Here is a 25,781-nt window from a genome sequence, read left to right as displayed (position 1 = left end):
AGCCGGCCTCAGACCAAGGGGTAAGGGGTAAGGGGGTTAAGCTTACTTCAGCCAATAAAATGATAAAACAGTTTTCCTCCATAGCTTTTTATTCATGTAAACTAAAAAAAACCCCCTGAAAGTAGAAATATGCAGTAATAGACAAGGAAGGGCTAGGTATTTCCCCCCCCGTATTAAACTCACTAGTACAATTTTAAGTTCATAATCTACGGCCTGTCCTTCCTTTTAAGGTCCTTATCTGGACCATAAGCCCCTTTACCGACCGATTTTTCAAAGGCTTTGATCACAGTCCCAAAGGAACCCGGTGGTCATATTGATCATTCAGGTCTTTTGGAGCCAAGACATGGATACCTACCTTGGGAAAGCAAATATCACTTATGCTGACGCATTATCCTGCAATCCCGCACCATATACTGTAAGGACAAAACATTAGTTTGGCCTAGAGATAATAGAAACCATCCGTTGCTGTTGTTAAAACCGTATCAGAAACAAGAAATTCATTAACCCAAGAAGAGATCGTGAACATTGGAAGACCTGGGTTGGAGCGCTAGGAACTTACACAAACTGAACAAAGCAAGGGGGCCAGCAGTTTAAGCAAAACAATAAAATGGATCTGGATTGGAAACTCATAATGGCAAAAGTATATTTAAAGTATGTGCAGCAGAAATTATGTAATAAAAGGTAATAATTATTAAATGTAGGGTCTAGGGTACGGGGGAAAACCCGAAGAACAACCCACAGGTGACTAACGGACTGGGTAGTTTAGTTCCAATCTCTTTATACCAATCATCCTAAACTGGTTGCATTCCAATCCATTACAAATGGTCATCCAGGGTTCTATATTCATGTCACAGAAAGCCAAATCACTTATTTTTACTGGGTCCTACAATGCTTACAAATGAATACAAAAGTACATAATTAATTGTCTACATTTGTCATGAAAACCAAAGGGACACACTAAGACCCACCTTCAGTTTTAGGGGCCTATCCCGTGCCAAATCAACCCTTTGAAAGAGTACAACATAGATTTTATTAAACATGGGTTTTACGAGTCTGGACAGAGGAAATAAACACCTCTTAGTGTTTTAATAGTTTTTTGCTACAATCAGTAAACATGGAATTCAAACAACCATGATAAATCTCTGACTCGGGTGGTGTAAATCAAGTAATAACTTCCTTAAACCGTTGGGTTCGTTCGGGTGAATCTTCCTTTGCATTAAAGAAAATTCAATACCATATTTTATTCAACCAAGGGTCAATCGGTTTGATAGAGCAGATAAATAAGTGTTGTTAATGTCCCTACGCGAGTTACACTCGGGGATGGTATGGTCCGAACTGGATTATATGCGGTCTTCCGGGGTTTTAAATACTCTTTATCATTCAATATCCATGTATCGATAAAAATGATACCGCTAGTAGCCCTATATCGGTACAGCCCGCTAGAACACTTTTTCCACATATTCAAGTTCCAACCACTAATTTATCAAATATAAAGTATTATGGATTGAAAGTTGGTTAAGTCGATATAATATACTTTGTTCAAGAAGTTGGAAGAGTTACAAATTATAATTGAAAAGGAATCACGATTAAATCGCTAAGCAAAACATAATCATATGCAGTAAGGTGGTTTTCATAAAATATCCAAATATATATGAAGGTTTGAACTCTAACTTAACGCCTAAGTTTAGTAGCCCCATTCAGTATTCTCAAGAACCATAAACGACAAACTATGGCTACAAAGCTCAAACAAAAACATATGCAAAACCTACTGGTATAAAGCTGTTTGTTCCAGATGGTTTTATATTCGTAGTCAATAAAAAAAATTTGTTTATAAAGTAAGAAAGGCTAGAATGTGAAAATGTATAGCCTATATGAATAAATCCGATATGAAGCTTACAGAAGTAATAAATAAATATATTATAAAAATTTGTATGGAAAGCTTTTTTTTTCATTTAGTTTTGAAGTAAGGAATATCTCTCAATTTAACATAAAGTAATTACAATATTTTACTTTACTATTTGCAGGTTCCAACATGATGAAACTTATTATTGTTTATTCCAAGTTTGTTGGTACTGTTTTTTTCAGACATTCTTCTCGTGTAGGTGGAGTGTTAAAACAAAAAAAATATCCATACTTTAACACATGGCTCTATCATTTGAAAGTTACTAAGGTCGTATTTATTAGCAGTGAGGTAACGTAAACTCTTGAGGTTTGGCTTGCGCGCAGTTTCATTTGCCAGGTGGTGATGTCATCAATGCCTTAAAAGTGCCTAGCGGTTGTTTTGCTGGAAATTATTTGTATCAAATCGCCAACATGCATCATTTTCCGTTTTAACCTCGATAATCCGCTTGCACCAGGCTTCCAAATTGTAGCTGTGTGTAGACTTGTGTTTGCAAACAAAAAGTCTCCAGGCCTGGAGTGGGAATGCTTAGCTCGTGAACTTCTCATGTGCGGACCGCAGGTCGTTAGAGTAAAAAAGTCGTATCCCACCCATTCTTTATCCGCGGTGATCACAATGCAAGATTAGTTTGGGGAATTGCAAATCATTTTTCCAAAAATGAATGAACATGAAATAAAGCGAATAGAATTTCTATTAAACATCAAAACTGAATTAAATCTTTTACTGGAACTTCACAGACAAATTAGAGTCAATAAATTCACCTATGGCAATTGGTTAAAAAACCGGGGGGGGGGCAAATTTTAGTAATATCAGGGTCATGGATAAGCAATATTTACTTGCAACATACTAAGGCATTAAATTACCAATTTGCAAGTAGATTTCATATTTCATGGGAAAAATGTCACATTTTCTTTGAAAAAATCCAAAGTTTATATAGAAATTAGTTACCAGTGCGAGTTCTTTCTGTTTCGCGTTGCAATCTCTGCCTAATAAAGGTTTTAAACATTAACCTTAGAGAATGCGCGCGAGAAAACTTGAACCATTGAACCTTTGTTTAGGGGGCACACAGGATCGAGAATTTTATCACAGCTTAATTTCAGTAAAGCCGTAGAGAATTACAGAAACTCATGATTGATATTCCCTTCGATTCTTAAGTTGCCTGGCAATCTTACCAATAAGCTCCGTTTCCCACTTATATGTCTAGTTAGCTTACTACCATTGAATATCGAATTTTTGGGGGGGGGATTTTGTATTGATAGTCCATTAATATGGATGTTTTTACGGTTCGTCAGAAGAATCCTGGATAGGTTCACGCCCATTGTCTTCTTAATGCAAGGTAAAAAAAAAATGTTTGTACAGCTGACTCTTTTTGAATTCCATAATAATTAATCAAGCGAATTGCATGTGGGTCAAGTCCTAGTCCTTAACTGGCTCGCATCCCTCCCATATTTGAATGTGGTCTGACTTTACTTTACCACCCTTGTGACAATGTTATAAGTTTACTTACAGGCTGATTAACGGAACAACCTGGTTACCACACCTCGTTTAGGTTAGGCAAGTTTTTCAACGTCGCATGCCCGGACGGATCGTCTACCAACTTCAAAACTGTTGTTTGTCACTGAGGCCGGCTGCAAGTGGAGTAAACTGCCCCGCCTACAAAGTGTTAAGGGAAAAGCAAGCCCGAATCATAAGTGAACCAGGGCCTTATTTTCGTTCGGATCCTGGGAACCGTCATCCCTGTATCCCAACGTTAAATTCGTTTTTTAATGCGGAGGGTGGTCCAGCAGCTGTCGGAATTGTAACTGGCAAAGGAACATTACTTCGAACAAGTACGGAAAACCAAGTAGGTATGAGTTTAATTCATCGAAAATGTTAATTTGTATGGCATAGGATGCAGGATAACAATGTATGGATGCAAAACATAATGTCGGAAGGAACCCTGCCCAGACAATTTTTCCGTTGTTTTTTAGAAACCATTTTGTAATGTTGGCCAATTTTATTTGTCTCTAGGTGGTTGTCCTGGAACTGTGGTAATGGGCGGGGAAAAGTTGTTCAAACGCTAGGTTTTAATGTGTTTTTAAGTATGTTATTACTTCCTTGGCTATGTATTCCATATAGAAGGTATCACTAAAGGATTCAGAACTCTGTATCAGTACCATATATAAAGTATCAGTTAAATAACAGAATACCGGTACAGTACTCACAATCTCATTATATATCTAATTCAGCATGTTTATTTGAAAAGAAATAGAGGTGGTTAATCAATGAAATCAATATATATCCTGTGGGCGTGTTAACGTACTGAAGAATCTATTTACAAAGTGTAACCTAGGATTAACTCACTTAGATTAGTCATTCATGTTAATCATTTGTACTTGTGTGCACACGTTATTGGTCATGTTTAGATGAATCAATATATATATTTTATAATAAATAAACATGGTAGCCTATAATTAATTCTGTTAACCTTTTTATCGTTTACAACTAACTGGCCAGTTTAATATATGATTTTTATCAATTAATTAATTATTGATTTTTATCAGTTTGAATATATGATTTTTTATCATGTAAAATCTTGATGTTATTTGCAATTATCAAAGTAGTACATTAGTTATTTTCTGATAGCATATGTTAATCTTTCATGGGTTGAAGTATAAAACTGGTATCATTATTTATCAGCGTAATCATTATTATTTACCGAATTTATTGATTCTTATGCATTTGGTATTATTTAATCGTTAATACGTGAATCCTGTATTTGTGTACCACCAATGAAGTTTTTTTTTTGCTTATCAAGTATTTTCTATATAATCTGATTTTTTACAAATATAAAACTAATTGGAATATCAGTTCCATTAACCACTGACTGGTAATTATGGGAGTTAATTTATATATTCCACATTAGTGTCCCCCCCCGGTATCATCACACCTATATAAGTCAAATGCAAGTCAAACTTATGCACCTTCAGTGTTTTGGTTTTGTAGCCCGACCGAGCAATTATGTAAGCTGTTATATCTAAATTAAATATTGGAATATGTTGTTTTATTCCAGATATAAAAAAACTAAAAAACTATGATTAATTAAAACCCGTGACCCAAGAGGTCAACCGAGTGGGTGCTGGCTAGGAGTGGGTGGATCGGCAACAGATAAGATAAATATAGGCTAAGCCTTGAGACGTGTTGTATCAATCAGTGTCCTGGTTTGTAAATCATCTGTGGGTTCACATCAAATCTAATTGTTTGTTGGTGGAAAAACTGTTGACAAAAGATTTCTGCTTGATGAAACCTAATTGACCTATAACCACAGGACCGTCCTACGGTGACTTGTAATCTGTCATCTGTGTGTATTGTTCGTATGTCGAGGCTATGTTTCTGCTCCCCGCTGAGTTTTGTAAACCAAATTATAATGTTAGACTTATGTTAGCATTCTCCATTGGAAGGAAACCTGACAAACAAACCTTAGCCGCCCAACTCCAACGATGTAACGATAAGAAGAATACATCTATTTTTGTACTCTGTGTTTTTCAAACACTAGAACCCTAAACAATCAAGGGGAAGGAGATACCTGAATGAACTTAGAATTGATTCATCGAAGTCCATGATACTCCCAACGAGGATGGGAGTCATACCAACCGACCTTAGTGTAAAAGTATCGCAGGGTCCTTATTTAACCTACGGGGCGCCTTTGGTTAGATGAAGGCACAGCCCCTACACATATTAATCTATATATATATATATATAATGTATATAGATAATATATAGTTATATATATATTATTACACCATAGATATATAATTAATTAATTAATTTACTCAACCATAAACCATTTTCAAAAACTATAGGGTAAGTTTTTAAGATTTTTAAATGTATATCATATGGATAACAAAAGAAAAGATAAACTGAAATTTTTTAATTAATTACATTTTGGTCCTACATAAAGTGAAAAAAAGATAAAATGGAGTAACACTTTTAATTAGAAACATAACTCCGCCTTCGTTTAAACTGAAATGCAATAATGAAAAACAAAGTAGAAAACGCTAAACCATCCCATATTCCTATTTAAGGCGAAAATGACCACTTAGGCCATGAATTAAGTGCGACTCGACCGCGGTTCGTTCGGCAGTGAACGCAAACTGTTATTAAGACGTTCTGCATATTATGTTTTAATATAATAATGCAGGCAGCTTTCTGGAACGTCGGAAATATGTTTGAGATTGAGTACTCATTGTAATACATTAACAAAATGGGATGTAAATATGCAGAATTCACAATCTTATCTTATTATTTGTGAACGTGGGAAAATAATAAAGAATTGTTTTTTGAATCGAATGCGGTTTCAGTGGACCCATTAATCACCTGGAATCTACAATTCCAGTCCCAATTCAGTAACAGAACAAAACGTAAACACACCTTTGATTTAAACCAAAAAAGTCATTTTCCAGGGAATCCATGGTCGATGTGAACTGGAAATTCGTTTGTATCAATTCATGTTGCATGGACGGTCAATTGAATCGGTGGTTTTTTAAAGATTGTTGGTATTCCCAATAAAATTATGCAGCACTCCTACAGTACTGTGTTTAAACCACACTATATCATGTCAAATTGTTTTAAAACTGAAAATTTCCAGAGGAGATGGATTGAAAAATTTGAATTGCCATTTTCAAGATGTTCAGTCCAGTCCTTGACTAATTCAATTATGTATTATTACTACCGGGTGTTCGAAAATTAGAGGGGCCCCCCCCCACCCCCCCCCCCCCCCCCCCCCCCCCCCCCCCCCCCCCCCTTCCCCCCCCCCCCCCCCCCCCCCCCCCAACCCGCCCGCGACCTTCAACAGAAACAACAAATGGCAAAAGTTATGAAGTTTTCTGCTATAGGCTAATCTCCAAGTACCATTATCTTAAGTGTTTCTATTTTAAGTAATTTTTCATTTGTTTTAACATTTCTTGTATTTTCAGACTGGAGTGACGGAGTTAGATACAACGCCATGGCTAATGAACGTAAACAAGAATTAAATCTTTGTAAAGACCTCCAGGTTTGCTTTAGTTATTGAAAACGACAAAATTTAGTTTTACAACAAATTCGTCATTTGTTCATATATGATACAAAAACAAACCTTCGGTCTTTAAACATTAGGTATAAACTTACTTAATTGGAAGGAAGGTGAAGGGTAAGGTCTCTAACTGACTGGGAGTTTGCCACCTATATCCATTTCCAAATATTAGGAGTAGTTCTAATGAGAAATGGACTATAAAACCCTTGAAACCAAAAGATATAAGGAAATCTATTGGTTTCCCTCACTGGGTGCTGGTAATTCATGCCATGGTTTATTAAACGAGTTGGGAAAAATAGAGGTCCCTTCATTCTCCATATACCACTCTTGTCCCTTGTATCTAGATTATAACCATCAACCCCTACCCTTACTTATTTTACTGAGAGGGGTTTGTTGTTTCTTACTGAAATGAAAAAGTTATACTATACTCTAAACTAACTTTACAGTAATGGTGGCTTGACCAACCTCACCTGCAATCTAGTCCGTTCCAGCTTCATGATGGTTACTATTCCTTTTCATACTGCCCGTAGGTAAAGGGGGGGGGGACAGTAGAAAGAAAGTAGTAAAGAAAAACAAAAAAGACCAGTCATCCCATTTCATTCTACTTTCATACCGTTCCATACTTAGACAATAGACACCCAAAAACTGACCTGCCAGGGGTTACTGGATGAGCTATAACCACTTGATGGGCGCCACCGACTGGACGCCCAAGGAAAAGATTATCCAAGGATCTTATGGGCAACGTCTTTTAAAATAGAAAAGGAAAGTGCAAAGTCCGTTTTGATGTTTCCGAAAACGCCAGCTTTCAGTATTCTCATTCCACAGACATATTCTTCTTGAATGCCAAAGAAGCACTCAAGCCTCTAATGTCATGAGCCCTAGCCCTCTCCTGGCTATTTGACCCCCTGTCTTCTATCATGTAGGCATTCCTGATGTTTCTCTTAGCCAAAACGATATTGTATTCCTGGACACTTCCTTTTTGTTCGGTCCTGTACTTACGAACAACCTCCTGCACCCCGGCCTGAGGTGCCTTGTCCTCCTTAAGGGGGCCGGCCGGGTAATTCCATTCTTTAAGGACAGGACTTTGATATTCATACCACTTAATAAGGTGACTTGGGACATCTCCAAACCACATATGATTTTCGCCTCTGACCTTCAGTTTTGTGATGCCAGTGCGATTTATCCCGAAAATAGCCATTTTTCAAATTCTATCTCCTCCCTTGATATTTAATATTAAGACCTGGGATTACAACCATATATAGACCTGATGTTGACCTCCAATCGAATGAGGAGTTTTTTTTTTCTAAAAGTCATATTTTTGCTAGATATGAATTTTTCCCTATGGTAAAAAAATAACCCTATAAATTAGGAAAAACAAAATTTATAAAAAAAAAGAAGAAACAAAAATTGGAAAAAAGGGCTTTATTTGATTGTTCTATAATGTCTTTCTGAGTTATATACCAAATTCCATTGTTATAGCTTTAAAACTAAGTGAGAAGATAGATTTTGAAGGTCAATAACTATAGTTTTGAGATACGGGCGTTCAAAGTTTTTCTTCGTATTTTTATAACAATGTTAATAAATAATGATTATTATGAATGTATATTTTTTTTGTATTAATAAACCAAAACTATTTTATTTATCATTATTTAATCATAAATGATGATCCCTTTGCTCATATATCGTAGCTTGGGGCACTGCGTCAGGCAAGACAGGGCACTCCTTCCTACGCAACTCTCTCTCCTTCACTAACTCGGCTTATTACAGCGAATTTTCTTCTTCTGTATGTTAGCTAGATGTTTCCCTAGGATTTTCCGTTTTGGCATGATGAAATTCTTGCCGAAACAAAGATAAGCAATCGAAAATGCAAGAGAATGTCAAGAGGTGAAATTCGAAGTTGTACTCTCTTTTTACAAAGACAATGTTAATAAATCATGATTATTATGAATTTCATATTCCTTTTTGGGTATTAATAAACCAAAACTATGTTATTTATCATAAATTAAGATCCCTTTGCTCAATGATCGTAGCCTGAGGGACAGTGTGACGTGTGCTTCAGGCAAGACGGGGGCGTTTACTTACTACGCAACCCTCCCTCTCTCTCCCCACTAACTACGCTAATATCGCATATATTATGATATTCTGTAATCATATTAGAGCGAATTTGCTTCGTCTTTATGTTAGCGAGATGTTTTCCTTGTCTTTTCCTCATTGGCATGATGAAGTTCTTGCCGAAACGTAGATAAACACATGTAAAAGCAAGCGAATGTCAGAGAAGAAACTCTAACGTATAGGTTACTTGAAGTCTGTGCTCGCACTGAATCACGGGATACTCTCATAGTACTCATACTCCCCTCCGCAACTCAAGGAATCACTACAGATGCCATTTTTCACAATTTCTTTGACAATAATTATCAAAATTTACAATAACAGAAGAAATATTGCATTTTCTTGTACGGATGTTTTAGGCTTATTGAGTTATGTTTACTAATTACCCTGTAACTACGAAAGTAAGAGGAATTTTGACGAAATATTTCATATATGTATTCTCAATTGCCATATGAAGCTCCATGAATTTTTCCATGACTTTGCATTTTTCGCCCTATACCCCCATATGTATAAGGGTTCCGGGCTTCCGGCCGGCCCCCTTAAGTACTCTCTTGTTACCCTGACAGGACACAGAAGCATCTCATCTTTGTCATGATCTACAAAATCTGCCCAAGAAGGTATGGAAAGAGAGTCAAATCTGCCGTCCACTATTGATGGGTTTTGAGTTTTGGCCACGAATTCTGGCACAAACTCAAATGCCATTGACTTCCAACCTCTCGAGTGCTTTACAATATATGACAGGCCATGTAGTTCCCCCACCCTTTTGGTTGAAGCTAGGGCCAATAAAAAGACTGTCTTCAGGGTCAGGCTCCTATCTGTGGACTGCCTTAGTGGTTCGTAGGGGGGTTTTGTCAGACTACTCAATACCATGGTCAAATCCCAATCTGGGGCTTTCAGTTCCTTTGGTGAACATGACTGCTCTTCATCAACATGGCCAATTCCCATTTAGATGAAATGTCCACGCCTTTCATGCGTAAGACCGAGGCTAGAGCAGCCCTGTACCCCTTCACCGCAGATACAGACATATGCCTTTCTGTCCTGAGATATATCAGAAAGTCTGCTAATTGCTGAATAGTGGTACCGAGTGGAGACAGGTTCCCTCTATGGCACCAATCACAGTATGGTGACCATTTTCCTTGGTAAACTGCTGCCGATGACTTTCTGATATTTCCTGCCATCTGCGCTGCTGCTTTTTGCGAAAACCCTCTCGCTCGCAAGAGATACTCAACAGTCTCCACCCGTGAAGTGATAGGGACTTCACTGACCGGTGGTACCTCTCCACGTGCGGCTGACATAGTAGGTTGTTCCATGGGGGTAACTCTCTCGGCACGTCTATCAGGAGTTCCAAGAGGTCCGGAAACCATCTGCCTTTGGCCATAACGGAGCTACCAGAGTCATTCTGAGGTTCTGAGACTGCATTACCCTGTTCAGAACCTGACGGACTAGACAAAATGGAGGAAATGCGTAGACGTCCAGATTGTCCCATGGGTGTTGTAGCGCATCTTCTGCTACTGCCTCAACGTCCGGGACTACCAAACAATACACTCCCAACTTTTTGTTGTACCTGGTTGCGAACAGGTCTACGATCGGCCTTTCCCACAACATGAGCATTCTGTCCACTACTTGTTGGTGCAAGGACCACTCCATTCCCAGGATCTGATCACTGCGGCTCAACTTGTCGGCCACTATGTTTCTTTTTCCCGGAATACATCTGGCCCTGATGTCTACTACTTTCTCTGAAGCCCACTGATGAAGTTGAACTGTTATCATGTAACTGTCGAGACACTAGACCTCCTTGTTTGTTTATGTAAGCTACTACTGTGGCGTTGTCTGACATCAAAACCACTGAATGCCCCTGCACCCTCTCCCGGAATTCCTGTACTGCTAGAAATGCCGCTTTTAACTCCAGCACGTTTATATGGGGTTTTCTGTCCTCGCCGCTCCATTTTGCTGAAACCATCAGCTCCTCAATATGCGCTCCCCAACCTTCTAGTGACGCATCTGAGAACAGCAGGAGATCCGGGGAGGGTTGCTAAAGGGGAAAACCCACTGTCAGATTGCTGTCCTTCACCCACCACAGCAAGTCTTTCCTCACTTCTGCCGACAAGGGAATCTGCTCGTACAGGTGATCTATTATTGGTGACCAGAACTCCTTCATCCTCCATTGTAGAGATCGAAGGTGTAACCTCCCTTGTGGTACTAGCTTCTCCAAGGAAGTTAGAACTCCCAGTACTACCTGCCACTGTTTTGCTGGCTGTGTTTGTTTTTCCAGAAAGGCATTCACCACTTGTTTGCATTTCTCTACTCTCTGGTCTGTCGGGAATACTTTGGCTTTTATTGTGTCTATAACCATTCCCAGATACACCAGCCATTGACTTGGATCCAACTGTGACTTCTGATTAATCACAATGCTTAAGCTGTGACAAAACTGTAGAAGGGTCGCCCTGTCCCTGAGTAATTTCTCTCTGGACTTTGCTATCGCCAGCCAATCGTCTAGATATCTTATTAGCCTGATCACCTGAGCATGCGCCCATGTCGACACGAGAGAAAACTATCTTGTAAAAACTTGAGAAGTTGTCAGTCCGAAGCACAGAACTTTGAACTCGAAAACTTTCTCTGCAAGACTGAAGCGGAGAAATTTCCTGGAAGACCGATGGACTGGGATCTGAAAGTATGCGTTTTTCAAGTATGCGGTTTTCAAGTCCTTGATCCTGACTGCTTGTAGAACCGTCTTTGGAATTTCCATTTTGAATCTGGTTTTTCTTATAAACAGATTCAAAGTTGACAGGTCTATTACTGTCCTCCAGTCCCCACTGGCTTTGGGTACAAGGAAAATCCTGCTGTAAAACCCCTTTGACAGAATGGATACTTGTTCCAGAGCCCCTTTTTCCATCATCTTCTTCACTTCCTCTTGCAGAATAAAAGCCTTCTGAGGTTCTTGAGCATAAGCGAGGTGAGGCAATGGCTGTTCTGTCAGGGGTGGGGTTACTTTGACGGAATCATATACCCGACTCTGAGAACATCCACCACCCACTGCTCTGCTCTCAGTTCCTGCCACAACTTCCGGTGATTTGCCAGGCAACCCCCCACTGGTGTGGCTGAGTGATGAGAGGCGCCTATCCTATCGTCTTGAGCCCCTTCCTCTTCCCCTAATCCCCCTTCCTCCATTATTTCTATTGTGGAAGGGCCAACGAGTTAACTTCTTTGGGGAAGGGGGTCTTGTTGCTCTATTAGGGATGTTATGCCTCACTGGCTTCTTCCGAGGTATTTGCTGCTGCCTTACATCCATAAGATTAGCCTGACTGCTAGATGTTTCCCTAACTGCCTGTTGTACCAATCTATCGTTAGTGTCCATCCTTCTTCTATCTATAGCCTCTTCTAGTATGGCCTCTGGCAACAGCATTTGTGACTCTAAGATATTCCCATTCCTCATTGCTAGCAGGGAATCCAAATCAACAGTGTGACTTAGTCTAGCCAAAGCTGCATCCCTCCTCATTAACATGATAGTTGCCCAAACATTGGCACTTAAATTTGTCAAGTACACAATTGCTTTGGACCTGATTGTAGTAATTTAATGAACATTGATTCATCCACTACCTTCCTCGTCACTTCTGAGGATGCAATCTTCGCAACTGCTGTCGACCAAAGATCCAGCCAAGAAGCAGTCTGAAAGACAGATGAAGCTGTTGCTTCTAACGTAGTAGCCTCTTGGCAAGTCATCGAAGGGCATTCCATTTTCACTTGATCTAAGGTTAATCCAGGCCTTAACCTTACCACATTTGGGTTAATTTGTCTAGACAGTAAAGGAACCGTCGGTGTCATATAATATTTTCTATGTTTCATCATTGGAGGAGGGATAAACTTAAATGATCTATTTGATCTTAAGGAATTATCCATTCCCGCAATCCATGCGTTTACGTGTTGTAAAACGGACTCCGCATGATTTGAACAAGGCAATTAATACGACACCTTGGTATCCTTTTTCACACCAAATGCCATGTCAATCGCCGGAGGAAGCATACTGGCAGGTGTTTCCATTCTCTCCGACAGGTTATTGAATTGACGAATCAAATCACTCACCTCGGCATACAAAGCCAGAAACTCTTGGTTCTCTCCTTCCTCCGGTTCTAGCGTACTGTACTGTGCTCAGCCACAGGAGACGCTATCTCACTCCTATCCCCTGACAAACGTCCGTCTGCCCCTACGGCCACGGCCTCTTTGATCTCTGCTGACCGCCGACGGCTCAATCCCGAACAGTCAGCAGGAGAAAGAGACCGCCTCACTCCTTCTCTGCTCGCGGATCTAGAGCGGGAATCTCGCCTATACCTCCAAGATGAAGGCTCTCTCAAAACCGAGCTCACTTCCTCTCCATGACGATTAATATCGTCTCCGACCGTCGCAGAATTCGGCCTTGATTTTTTAACTTTGTATTTTACTTATTTATTTATTGAGTTTTTTGTTTTAACTTTCCATCTGAACTTTTAACTAACGTTTGTGCTTTTAACTTTTCGTGTTGTTTTATCAATTGTTAGTGTATTTTTATCTATGTGTGAAGTTTCGGTTTTCATTTTAACTAGTTTGTAAATAATTTTTAGACTATTTTTCAAATCAATTTAATTTATATTAGTCATTATTTATACAGACCTGAAGATGCATTCTGCGAATGCGAAACGCGTCGGAATAAAGTGTAAATACTTCGCCATGTTTGTTCCTGCTCCTGCTTCCTGTGCATTTTATCACTTTGGCTGACTCGCCAGCTTTCTCCGTTCATATATATATATGATATATATATATATATATATACATATATATATATATATATATATATATATATATATATATATATATATATATATATACTATCTATATATATAGATTATATATATAGAGTATATATATCTATATCTATATATACATATAGATATCGAGATATATATAGATATATATTATATATAATATATAATATATAATCTTATATATATATATTATATATATATATATATATATCCTAGATATATATATATATAATATATAGATATAATATCTTGCTATATATATATATATATATATCTATATATATATATATATATATATATATATAGAAGATATATATTATATAGATATATATATATATATATATAGATATAAATATATATATATATCTATATATATATATAATATATAGTAATATATATCTATATATCATATATAATATATGTATATATATATATTATAGACTATATATATATATATATAATATATAATAATATATATATCTATCTATATAATATATATATATATATATATATACATATACATTATATCTATATATATATATATATATAAGATATATATGTATATACATATACATATATATATATACCTATACATATAGATATATATATATATATATATATATATATATATATCTCTATAGGATATAGTATATATATATTATATAATATATACATATATATGTGTATAATAAGATATGTAATATATAAGATATATATATATAGATTATATATATATATTATATAATATATATTATATCTAGATATTAGATAGCGTTATAAAGATAATAATATATATATATATACTACTATTATATTATATATAACGATATATAATATATAGAATATTATAGAAATATAAATTGCTATCTATCCTATAGAATATCATATTATTATATATATATATAAGATAATCGATATATTAATATATATATTATAAGTTAAATTTTATTATATTATATACTATATAGATATATAATATATCATATATTATAATCTAATAGATCTATTTAATTAGATATCGCTATCTATATATATATATATATTATTATATAATAATATATATATAAATAAAATATATAGATATCTCTAGTTATATGTATATACCTATATATAGATATTTATATATATCTATATATATATTATATATATATATAGAGAGAGAGAGAGAGAGGAGAGAGAGAGAGAGAGGAGAGAGAGAGAGAGAGAGAGAGAGATATACATATATATATATATATATATATATATTAATCTATATATATATATATATATATATATATATATATATACAGTGGCCTTTGCCGATCAGAGTTGATCTCACCCATGGGGCATCCTTGCCAACGGAGCTTCATAGGACAGGGGTTTTATTTTTACCTAGTTTTACCATGGGTGGGCCCTTCCCCTTCCTCAACTCCGCCAGCTAGCCAAGTAGATAGAATCCTCAGCCATATGACCCTAGATCATGTGATGCCTGCCAGCCTGTGAAGAACTTCCAGATCAATTCGCTGCCATCAATGGAAAACAGAAGATTTCTTGACAGTCCAAAATCCAGGCAATTCTCTGCTCACTGTTGATGAAATTCACTCCTTTGCTACAGACTGGAAGCTTCCAATCTCTAGATTGTACGATGTTGGAATGCAGCGACTCCTGACGGTGTCCTTTGAGCTTTAAGTCCCTCTGCCACACTGGGATCAAATATTTTGCATATGTAATGGCATTGAACTTACGGGTTTTTACACCGCGCCAGAGGTTGCCACTGTAGTATATGCAAGTATTTGATCCATTATGCATTGCATAACAAATATTTTGCATATATGAAAGGCATTGAACTTACGGGTTTTTACGCCGCGCCAGAGGTTGCCACAGTAGTATATGCAAGTATTTGAGCCATTATGCATTGCATAACCCATATTTTGCATATATAAAAGGCATTGAACTTACGGGTTTTTACGCCGCGCCAGAGGTTGCCACAGTAGTATATGCAAGTATATGAGCCATTATGCATTGCATAACCCATATTTTGCATATATAAAAGGCATTGAACTTACGGGTTTTTACGCCGCGCCAGAGGTTGCCACAGTAGTATATGCAAAAAATGGGATTCCATTTGCAATGCACAACCCAATTCACATATGAAGTAGTTGGCATGAAACTTACGGGTTCTTACGCCGCGCCAGTGGTTGCCTTCTACCCATATGTTATTGGGCATTGATACCCCTGAGGGTATCGTGTGGCAAGAGGAGGGGCGCTCGACGGGCCCAGCAGCCGCTGTAGTCTCTCCATCGCGCAGAGATGCTTCCACAACTTTATCCAGGAGTGAATTCCATCACAAAATTGAGCAGCTTCTATTTGATCCAGTATGCATTGCATAACCCATATTTTGCATATGTAAAAGGCATTGAACTTACGGGTTTTTTACACCGCGCAGTGGTTGCCTTCTACCCATATTGTTTTTAACACCTCGAGCCAGGGTTGGGTTCCTTCCCTTACATAGGTGATTTTTTGGATTGATACCCCTGAGGGTATTGTGTGGCAAGAGGAGGGGCGCTCGACGGGCCCAGCAGCCGCTGTAGTCTCTCCATCGCACAGAGATGCTTCCACAACTTTATCCAGGAGTGAATTCCATCACAAAATTGAGCAGCCTCTCCCCAACTTCAGAGAGGTCCTGTCTTCTTTCCTCTGCTCATGACCCATCTTTCATCCTAAAAGTGCAGATACCTTAAGTGACAGCATTGATCTTGTAGAGGTTTTTGATCATTGCAGCATCTCGCTCCAGTCTTTGGAGGTTTGCTGCAGATTTCAGCCTCAGCTTTTGATGTAATTCGTCTCGTCCTCCTGAGAGCTGGTCCTCCTTGCCTCCTAACAGCTGTTGGCTCTCGTCCTCCTGAGAGCTGGTCCTCCTGCCTCCAAACAGTTTTTTGCTTTCATCCTCCTGAGAGCTGGTCCTCCTGCTTCCTAATAGCTGCTGGCTCTCGTCCTCCTGAAAGCTGATCTTCTGGCCTTTGAACAGCCATTGAATCTAGCCAGTGAGAGCTCCTAAGTCTGACGAATTTGGGGAGACTCACCATCCGTTAACTTCCACTTCGTCGGAGTCTCTTGCATTTCTCATCAGTTGTAATTTCTCCTTCAGGAGCAACTGATGCCTATCTGAAGCCTCTAAGAACTTGTCTAGGCAATCTTCCACATCTTCACAATGATTTGTGTAGTCCTTCACAAACCATTCCTTAAAATAGGCCACGTCTTTCATATAATCCGCATTCTCGGTTTCTAGTTTTCTAATGTGGAGGGCCATCGCATCCTTTTCAATCCTTATTTGATTGGAGACTGTCAATTCTTCGGTAAGCTGTCTCCTAAGAATCTGAATTTCCTTTGAAAAGGACCTGATCTCTTTGTCCTTCTCCATTTTGGTCTCATCCATTTTTCTTTTTAGGTCTTTGACTGCTTCTTCCAGGACCTTGTTATGTTCTTCAAACTTTATAAGAAGTTCCTCTTTTCGACTGAGGTCCTCCAAGATGACCTTCAGCTCCGAGTTCTCCTTCTTGACCGTGTGGGCAGTTCTTTCCCATTCCTGGAAATCGGCCTCACGCTGTCGTCTCTCCTCTTCCATCTCCAGGACCTTCTTCCTCAAACGCTGGATTTGATCAGCTTGTTTGTTTATGATCCGCTGCAGTTCAGCGGCATCAGAAGGCTCCTGTTCTTTCTTTTCATCAGACATTTCGTTCAGTCTCATAACCTCCTCGGTTAATCTCTTAACCTGTCCTTCCAGTAGGCTTTCCCGCCTTCTGTATTCCAGTAAGGCTGATTTTAACTTGCCATTCTCTTCTGAAAGGCTTTTCATCTCTGCCCTCATGTTGTCTTTCTGTATCTCCATTTCTTTGCTTTCTTCTTGAAAGTCTTCTTTATCTTCTGCCAACTCATTTAACTTTTTACGGAAAAGTTTCAATCGATAGCTGATCATTATCGTCTGTATCTTCCTCATCAAAATCTACTTCTTCATTCGATTTGTTCATTTGCCATTCCATCTCATTTTTTACTTTCAATTCGTGAGTCAAATTCAGATGATCCTTCTGCAGCCTTTCATTCTCGCTGGCCAGTCTTTCCAGCTTCTCGTGCATCGTGAGGACTGCCTCGTAAACAAAATTCCTCCTGGCATCACACAGCAGCAGTGATGGCCTTGGGAATTCGGCGAGGGATCTGGGATCGCTTATCAACTGGCCCAGAATTTCTAAAAACTCTTTGTGGCCATCTTCAATGTCTGTTTTTTCGTAGTTCTCGTTGTCTAGTGCCGTCTCCTCATGATCTTCTTCGTCGTCCGATACCATCATCTCCTCCTCCTCCTCGGAGTCATCGTCTTCCATCGTCGACATTTGTAAAGAAGAATATTCTTCATCTTCATCGTTTTCTTCTTCGAGGGCCAGAGTTTCTGTTGGATGTGTCGCCTCAAGATCAACAATCTCCCTAACATGGAAGTCATCTGAGGCAGACACTTTGCGGTCGTCGTCCATCTGGTGGTTGGAATTCAACCAAAAGGAGGCTGATCTCCTCTTCAAGTAAGAGAAGATCAGCCAGCCGACTAATAAAAGCAGAATCGCTGCTCCGAAGAACAGCGCCAGGTAACGGTTGTTACTAACAAGATTTCCACGGAGGACGTTTCCGTCCTCGCGGCCAGTAACAGATGCCATTGATGTAACAGCAGTTGGCGTTGCTGTTGGTTCCAGCCATCGCTGAGCACTCAATACATTCGTACGACGAATGTAAAGCTCGATGCTGGTATGTACGTCCAAAGCTTGAAGTAAGCACAAGAGCGCAAAAACTTCTGTCATTTTGGAGATAATATCACATATCGCAGCGGGAGGTATGCTTTGTTTCTGGAACTGCCACCGAGATTCACGCGGGATCCAAGGCTCCACGAAGTTCAGCTCGATTCTTCGTATGGTCTTCAGGAGGAAGAAGTCTCCAGAGAAGGAGCAGAAGATATCCCTCAGAGCCAGCTCGATTCCTTGTATGGTCTTCAGGAGGATGAAGTCTCCTGAGAAGGAGCAGAGGAAATCCCTCAGAGCCAGCTCGATTCTTCGTATGGTCTTCAGGAGGAAATCTCCGGAGAAGGAGCAGAAGAAATCCATCAGAATTCCTCTTTTTTTTTTTTTTACATTCTTCTCCTTCGTTGAATTCTTGGCCGTATGGCATAACTTCTCTTTTATGTCTTTGGCCCTAAATAAGTGCGTTTTGGGGCATTTGGGGGAAATAATTAACTATTTTTTTTTTAATTTCTTCAGACTCTTTTCCCTCCGTCTTAAGGTAGCCACAAACGCTCTGTTATGCCTGTACAGGCGGCCTCTACAGGCAAAACTGAACCCACTAACGTTCAGCAATACCTGCGCAGTTATGCCTGTGCAGGCAACACTGAACGTTATTTGGTTCCGTTTTGACCGCACAGGGCAAGACTGTGCAGGCATAACTGAACGTTAGTGGTGGCCTTCACTTGGTATGAGTTTCACGAGTTTTGACAAAAATTACAAACCAAAATTGAAAATGTTTAGTTCCAGTAAAGAGGAAGAAACCTTTCACATTATAACCTCTTAGTGATTGAGATATTATACTAAATAGTATATGGAGTCAATTTGACATAAAATATGACAGTTTACTAAGTTTTATTCTATGTTTATTTTCTTAATAGCAGCCCAATATAGCTTTGGAAGTGTATTGTTATACATTATTCTATCATAAAGAGCTTGTGGGTTTTTTCTGTGTAATATTAGATTTCATTGATACGAAATAGAGCTTGCTATTTATACTTATATATATATATATATATATATATATATTATATATATACATATATATATATATATATTAGTATAAAAAGCAAGCTCTATTTCGTATCAGTGAAACCTAATGTTACACAGAAAAAAATCTCTTCATAATAGAATAATCTATAACAATACACTTCCAAAGCTATATTGTCTGTGTTCTCAAAACTATTTAACATTGGGCTGCTATTAAGAAAATAAACATAGAATAAAACTTAGTAAACTGTCATATTTTATGTCAAATTGACTCCATATACTATTTAGTATATCTCAATCACTAAGACGTTATAATTTTTATATATATATATATATATATAATATATATATATATATATATATATATATATATATATATATATATATATATATATATATATATATATATATATATATATATATATATATATATATATATATATATATATATATATATATCATACACATATGTGTATTCACACTCACACACACACACATATACTGTAACTTGGGCAACTACTGCTGGAGCCACAACTATATATATATATATATATATATATATATATATATATATATATATATATATATATATATATATATATATATATATATATATATATATATATATATATATATATATATATATATATATATTTACACACACACACACACACACACACACATATATATATATATATATATATATATATATATATATATATATATATATATATATATATATATTCATGTAGAAGTGTTATACGATCACAAGTAACACGTGAAGGTTGTATATCAAGAGCCAGCAGGAAAAATGTAAAGCAGCAGTACCTAGCGCTTTCGAGTATTCTTGATACACCTCACCAGGGTACAATATATAAAAGGAATACACGAAAGCGCTAGGTACTGCTGCTTTTCATTTTCCCTGCTGGCTCTTGATCATGTAGAAGTGTTTGTATATACATATATATACAAATGTATGAGATACATATACCTATGTATATGTATTTGTGTATATATATACTATGTATATGTATTATATATGATATATATATACTATATATATATATATATATATATATAATATATAAAGACGAGCGCAGTATACCATAGGAACCACCATATTTAATTTGCGAACCGTTTCGTTGTTCATTCATCACAATATCTTCAAGCTTAAAAGAGACATTACAGCGTTTTAATAATAGAAAGATCGTACAATCATTATTGGCTGACAAAGCCGAATAAATGTAGGAACAATGAGAAGAATGATAAAATCACTAAAATGAATTACAGTGGCACACTGTAAACAAATTGGTGGAAAAAAGGCGACGGAAAGTTTACACTATAAATGAATTATCATTGAATGATTTATATAAAAAGCAAGGGATGAGATGAATTGTCAATTAAGATCTGGTTCCATAAAAGATACTTCTTTCGACTCAGATGTTTTCAGTAATGATTCTTCTCTAAAAGTACTAAGAATATTAGAATTTTTCTCCTCGTTCTGGTTGCTTGTTGGCCAAGCCACCAGATCACCGGTCTTGCAGCGTTTAGAGGAGGGTAATAGAAAATTTTAATGTTCTTGGTACTTTTAGAGAAGAATAATTATTGAGAACCTCTGAGGTAGTAGAAATACTTTTTTTTTAGGAAAGCAGATCTTAATTATTACCCCTGGCTTTTAATAAGATAAATCATTTATCGCTTTTTTTCCCAACAATTCGTTTATAGTGTGCTTGTTGTAATTCATTTAAATAATTTTATCATTTTTCTTATGGTTGCTGCTTTTACTCAGCTTTGTCAACCAGTAATGATTGTATGATCTGTTGACTTAAAATGCTACATAATATATATATATATATATATATATATATATATATATATATATATATATATATATATATATATATATATATATATATATATGCCCTTCTGGCAGATTTGAGTTTTCATTAATTACCTATGTGATCGTGAACCATTCAGATAAATATCAGATATCGAAGGATATTGGCCCCCACAGGAATACCTTCTGAAAACGATTCTAATTCCACCAGCCAATGGGAGATCGTTTACGAAGACGTTCAGCCAAAACCCCAAGTTTTCAGCCAATGAAAGGGGACGATAGAAGCGTTGGATACGGTGGATGGTTGTGATTGGCTAAAGCAATTCCTATATTGACATTGGTGACTGTCATCAGTGTTGCCAAAGCGCAGAGAAACGACCAAAAGTGCGGAGAAGATTCGAGGGGTCATTGAATGCAGAGCTGAGGTCTGCACTCCTCACGTATGCGGCGATGTAGGTCCGCATATATATTTATGCTTTTAAAACTTTTTTCCATTAACAAAAATGATTGAAATTATATAATATTTTTAAAAATACTAATGTTTTTGAAAAATGAACTATTTTCATTAGTCACGACTGTTCACGCGCCAATTTCAGATACGATTGCCAATTACGAACCGATTCTGGCAACAGCAGATGACATAACCCAAACGTATGTCGTACGATGCATTCATTCTTTAGGTCCATTCAACCAGCAACCTTCATTTGCCTTTGTAATTATATATATATATATATATATATATATATATATATATATATATATATATATATATATAATTATATAGGTTAAAATTTGGTTAATTTGTGAATTAATCTTAGGGTGAAGACTGACTTGCATTATTGTAAACTAGTCATGTTTAACAAGTTAAAGGTTTTTACTTATTTATTATTATGTTTTTTTTTTTTTAGACAAAACAACAATGCCAAATATGTTAGTTAGGCAATGATTTCAACTGATATACCGAATAAAGTTATTCCCGATATCAATAATGCAGCCTAGAATGTCGGTGTATTATAAAAAGTGGATTTTATCTATATTAATGTAGCTTATTGATAAAATAAGGACCAATTATGTGCTCCTTTCCAATTTTTTGAAACTCATAGCCCTGAATAGGGCATTCGTTTGGCTTAGGACTGCCACATATGTACCATAAATCATGCATAATATGCTGTCCATTCTCTTGGGGAAATATCTCATTTCCAAATATCTGGATCATAAAAAGGTGGCATATAGCCCTACATGTTTCATGTCGGTTTTGCCAGTTTACAATGCTTATGACATTGATTTTAAGCCTAGACCTATGTTATATATTAGGTTGTTTACTATCATTATTTCTTCAGCAAGCGTTTTGATTTGACATACAGCATATTACCTAAAGTGACAAATGTGGCTCAAAAAAGGAAAGAAAGAATAAACTACTTATGAATATCGAAGGATTTATGGAACTTGTCAACTTACTCTGTGGGGAACTGAAAGAAATGAATGAAAAGCGAGTTTTTAGTAAAGAAATACATTTCAGTGCAGTTTTTTTTTTTTTGTAACTTTCCACTTTTTGCTGAAAACTTTTTGAATAAATTTACTTTCTGCGTTCACTTTGTAGCCTAATTTACGCATCAAATCATAAATAACAATCATAACTATAAATCGGTAGTTATATATAATATATATATATATATATATATATATATATATATATATATATATATATATATATATATATATTATATATATATCTTTCGAGCTATAAATGTCCTTTAATATCTAATTCGCTCTACCTCGGAATTGTATATTTTCATATACGTGCCGAGGGGAATTTTTTAGTTGATAATAATTTCGTCCCCTCATGGGTTCGATCCCATGAGGGGACGAAATTATTATCAACTAAAAATTCCCCTTCGGTACATATAAGAAAATATATCAATTCCGAGGTAGAGCGAATTAGATATTAAAGGACATTTGTAGCTCGAATGATTTATATGAATCACGGTGATGTGATAGTTATTCACATATATATATATATCATATATTATTATATATATTATATATAATATATATATATAATATATATAATATATATTATATATATCGAATGTAATAAATTAGCTTCAAGACTGAACACTGTCCGCGTATCTCGTTCGATTCTAAATTTTACTATCATTAATGCAGTTACTTTGTTTCAAAAGATATGAAACAACTGAATTTCGGAAAGGGGAGAATCTAACTCTAAAAAGGTTTAATTAGTAAACCCAACTCACATACTGGTAAAGATACGGTTAATAGTTAGTGTAGCAAAATAATATTGCTTGGCGATTAACACTACACCTCCCGGTGTAGAGCTACTTTCTCGGTGATGTGCGGACTTCGCAGCAACCCTGCAAGGGCTCAGTGTAGTTCTAAACACGAAGATGGGCAGGTCATTTTGTCTACAAGAATTAACGAAAGTATGAAAAGATGCTGGTAATAGAACGGTATCTCTTGCTGAGGGTCCCGTGATGACAGAACTTGACTCTCAAAAGCGTAGTGAGGTGCTGAAGGGGATAAGAGGCCTGATGTGGACTTCTGGGCTCAGGCAACCAACGCCGAATATCACTGATCGTCTTTGACGATTTCGGATAATGTGACAGAGGGCCAACTAGCACATTAGATCTCTGACCGTCCTTGACGATCTCGGCTTATGTGATAGAGTGCCAAGTATCTCGATTTATTGAGGTTCTAAATCCCCAAATTGAAAAGTATTTTAGGTGGAATTAAAAAAAAATTACCTCAGAATAAAATAAAGTTTAAATGGAGGAAATCAGATGGCTAGACTTGGGACGATACTTCCCATATGATATGTCACCATCCACACCTTGTGATCATTGCAAAATTAAGTCTACTGACTGCCTCTCTGTTAGGGTGACATCAGTAATCAACGGCCACGTATTTGTTGAATCTGAAGGATAAAGAAATATGCCAAGAAGATTTACCTATCATCCAAACAAGAATTAATGGTAAACAATGCTCAATACTTTTAGATACAGGCAGCGCAGTAAATATTATAGATAAAAAAACATTAACAAAACATTTAGGCTTTGCAGATACAGAAATACAAGGTCCTGGTAGAATTATAAAAGGAATAGCAGGAAAACAGATTAATGCTTTGGGTAATGTCACACTGGACATAGAGATCTTAGACAAAACTTTTAAGGAAGTGATTGTAGTATTAGAAGAAAAATGTTATCCTACTCAAGCTCTGTTTTCATATAAAACTATGCGGAGATGTAGAATAATGTTAGATTGTGGAGAAAATAAGATCAATTTGCAACGCAGAAATAGAGAAAATATTTGTTTTCAGCTAGAAGAAGGAAAGTCTTGCATAAATCTGATCAATTTATTTGAGACGATATCCTCTAGAGAAGCTAATATACAAGAGACGAAGATAGAGAATAATGCTAGCCCGGGTAGCACAGATTTAATGGATAATAGTGAATTAAGTAGTGGAGATAAAATTTTTGAAGAAATGTCCTTAGCCGGGAATAATTCTATGATAGATTGTGCACAAATAAACAACATTAACAATGCAAGCCTTAATACTCAGAGCTCTGAACAATTTATCGCAGCTGAACAATTTATAGCATCTGAACAAAGTATTGAATTTGAGCAAATTAATGCCTCTGAACAAATCATTACAGCTGAACCTATTATTGCATGTGAACAAATTTATGAAGATGAATCAGAAATTGATTGTACATATCTCATAATAGATGAAAGTAAGGAAGAAAAATATATCAATGAAGTCCTGTTATTAGGGACACTCTATAAGAACGAATTAAACTCAACAATACTATTGGATGAAAGTTCAGATGAAACGGATGTCTGTTATTTCTCAGAGATACACGATGACGAAGAAATGTGTTTAATTAGTACTGCAGATGACCATACTGTCAGATTTGTGCTTAACAGAGAAGTAGTTTTGTATCCACAAATTCACACACCGTCCCAGATAGAATGCCAATGCCTGTCGTAAATGATATGTTAGCTCAGTTGGTGGAGCAAAAATATTTACGTCATCAGACTTGCTTAGTGGATATTGGCAAGTGTCCTTAGGCGAAGAGTCCAAGCCTTTAACAGCTTTTAGTACTCATAAGGAACATTTACGGTTTGAAGTCATGCCCTTTGGTCTTACATCAGCACCATTAACCTTTACTCGATTAATGCTCCAAATCTTAGGAGATATAGAGGATGTTTCAGTATATCTAGATGATGTAGTCATCTAGATATACTGTAAGTAACATGCAGAGAGAAAATTCTAAGAACATTCTCAGTT

Source organism: Macrobrachium nipponense, chromosome 35 (genome assembly GCF_015104395.2).
Source record: "Macrobrachium nipponense isolate FS-2020 chromosome 35, ASM1510439v2, whole genome shotgun sequence".
NCBI lineage: Eukaryota > Metazoa > Arthropoda > Malacostraca > Decapoda > Palaemonidae > Macrobrachium > Macrobrachium nipponense.
Note: the sequence above shows the minus strand (reverse complement) of the source record.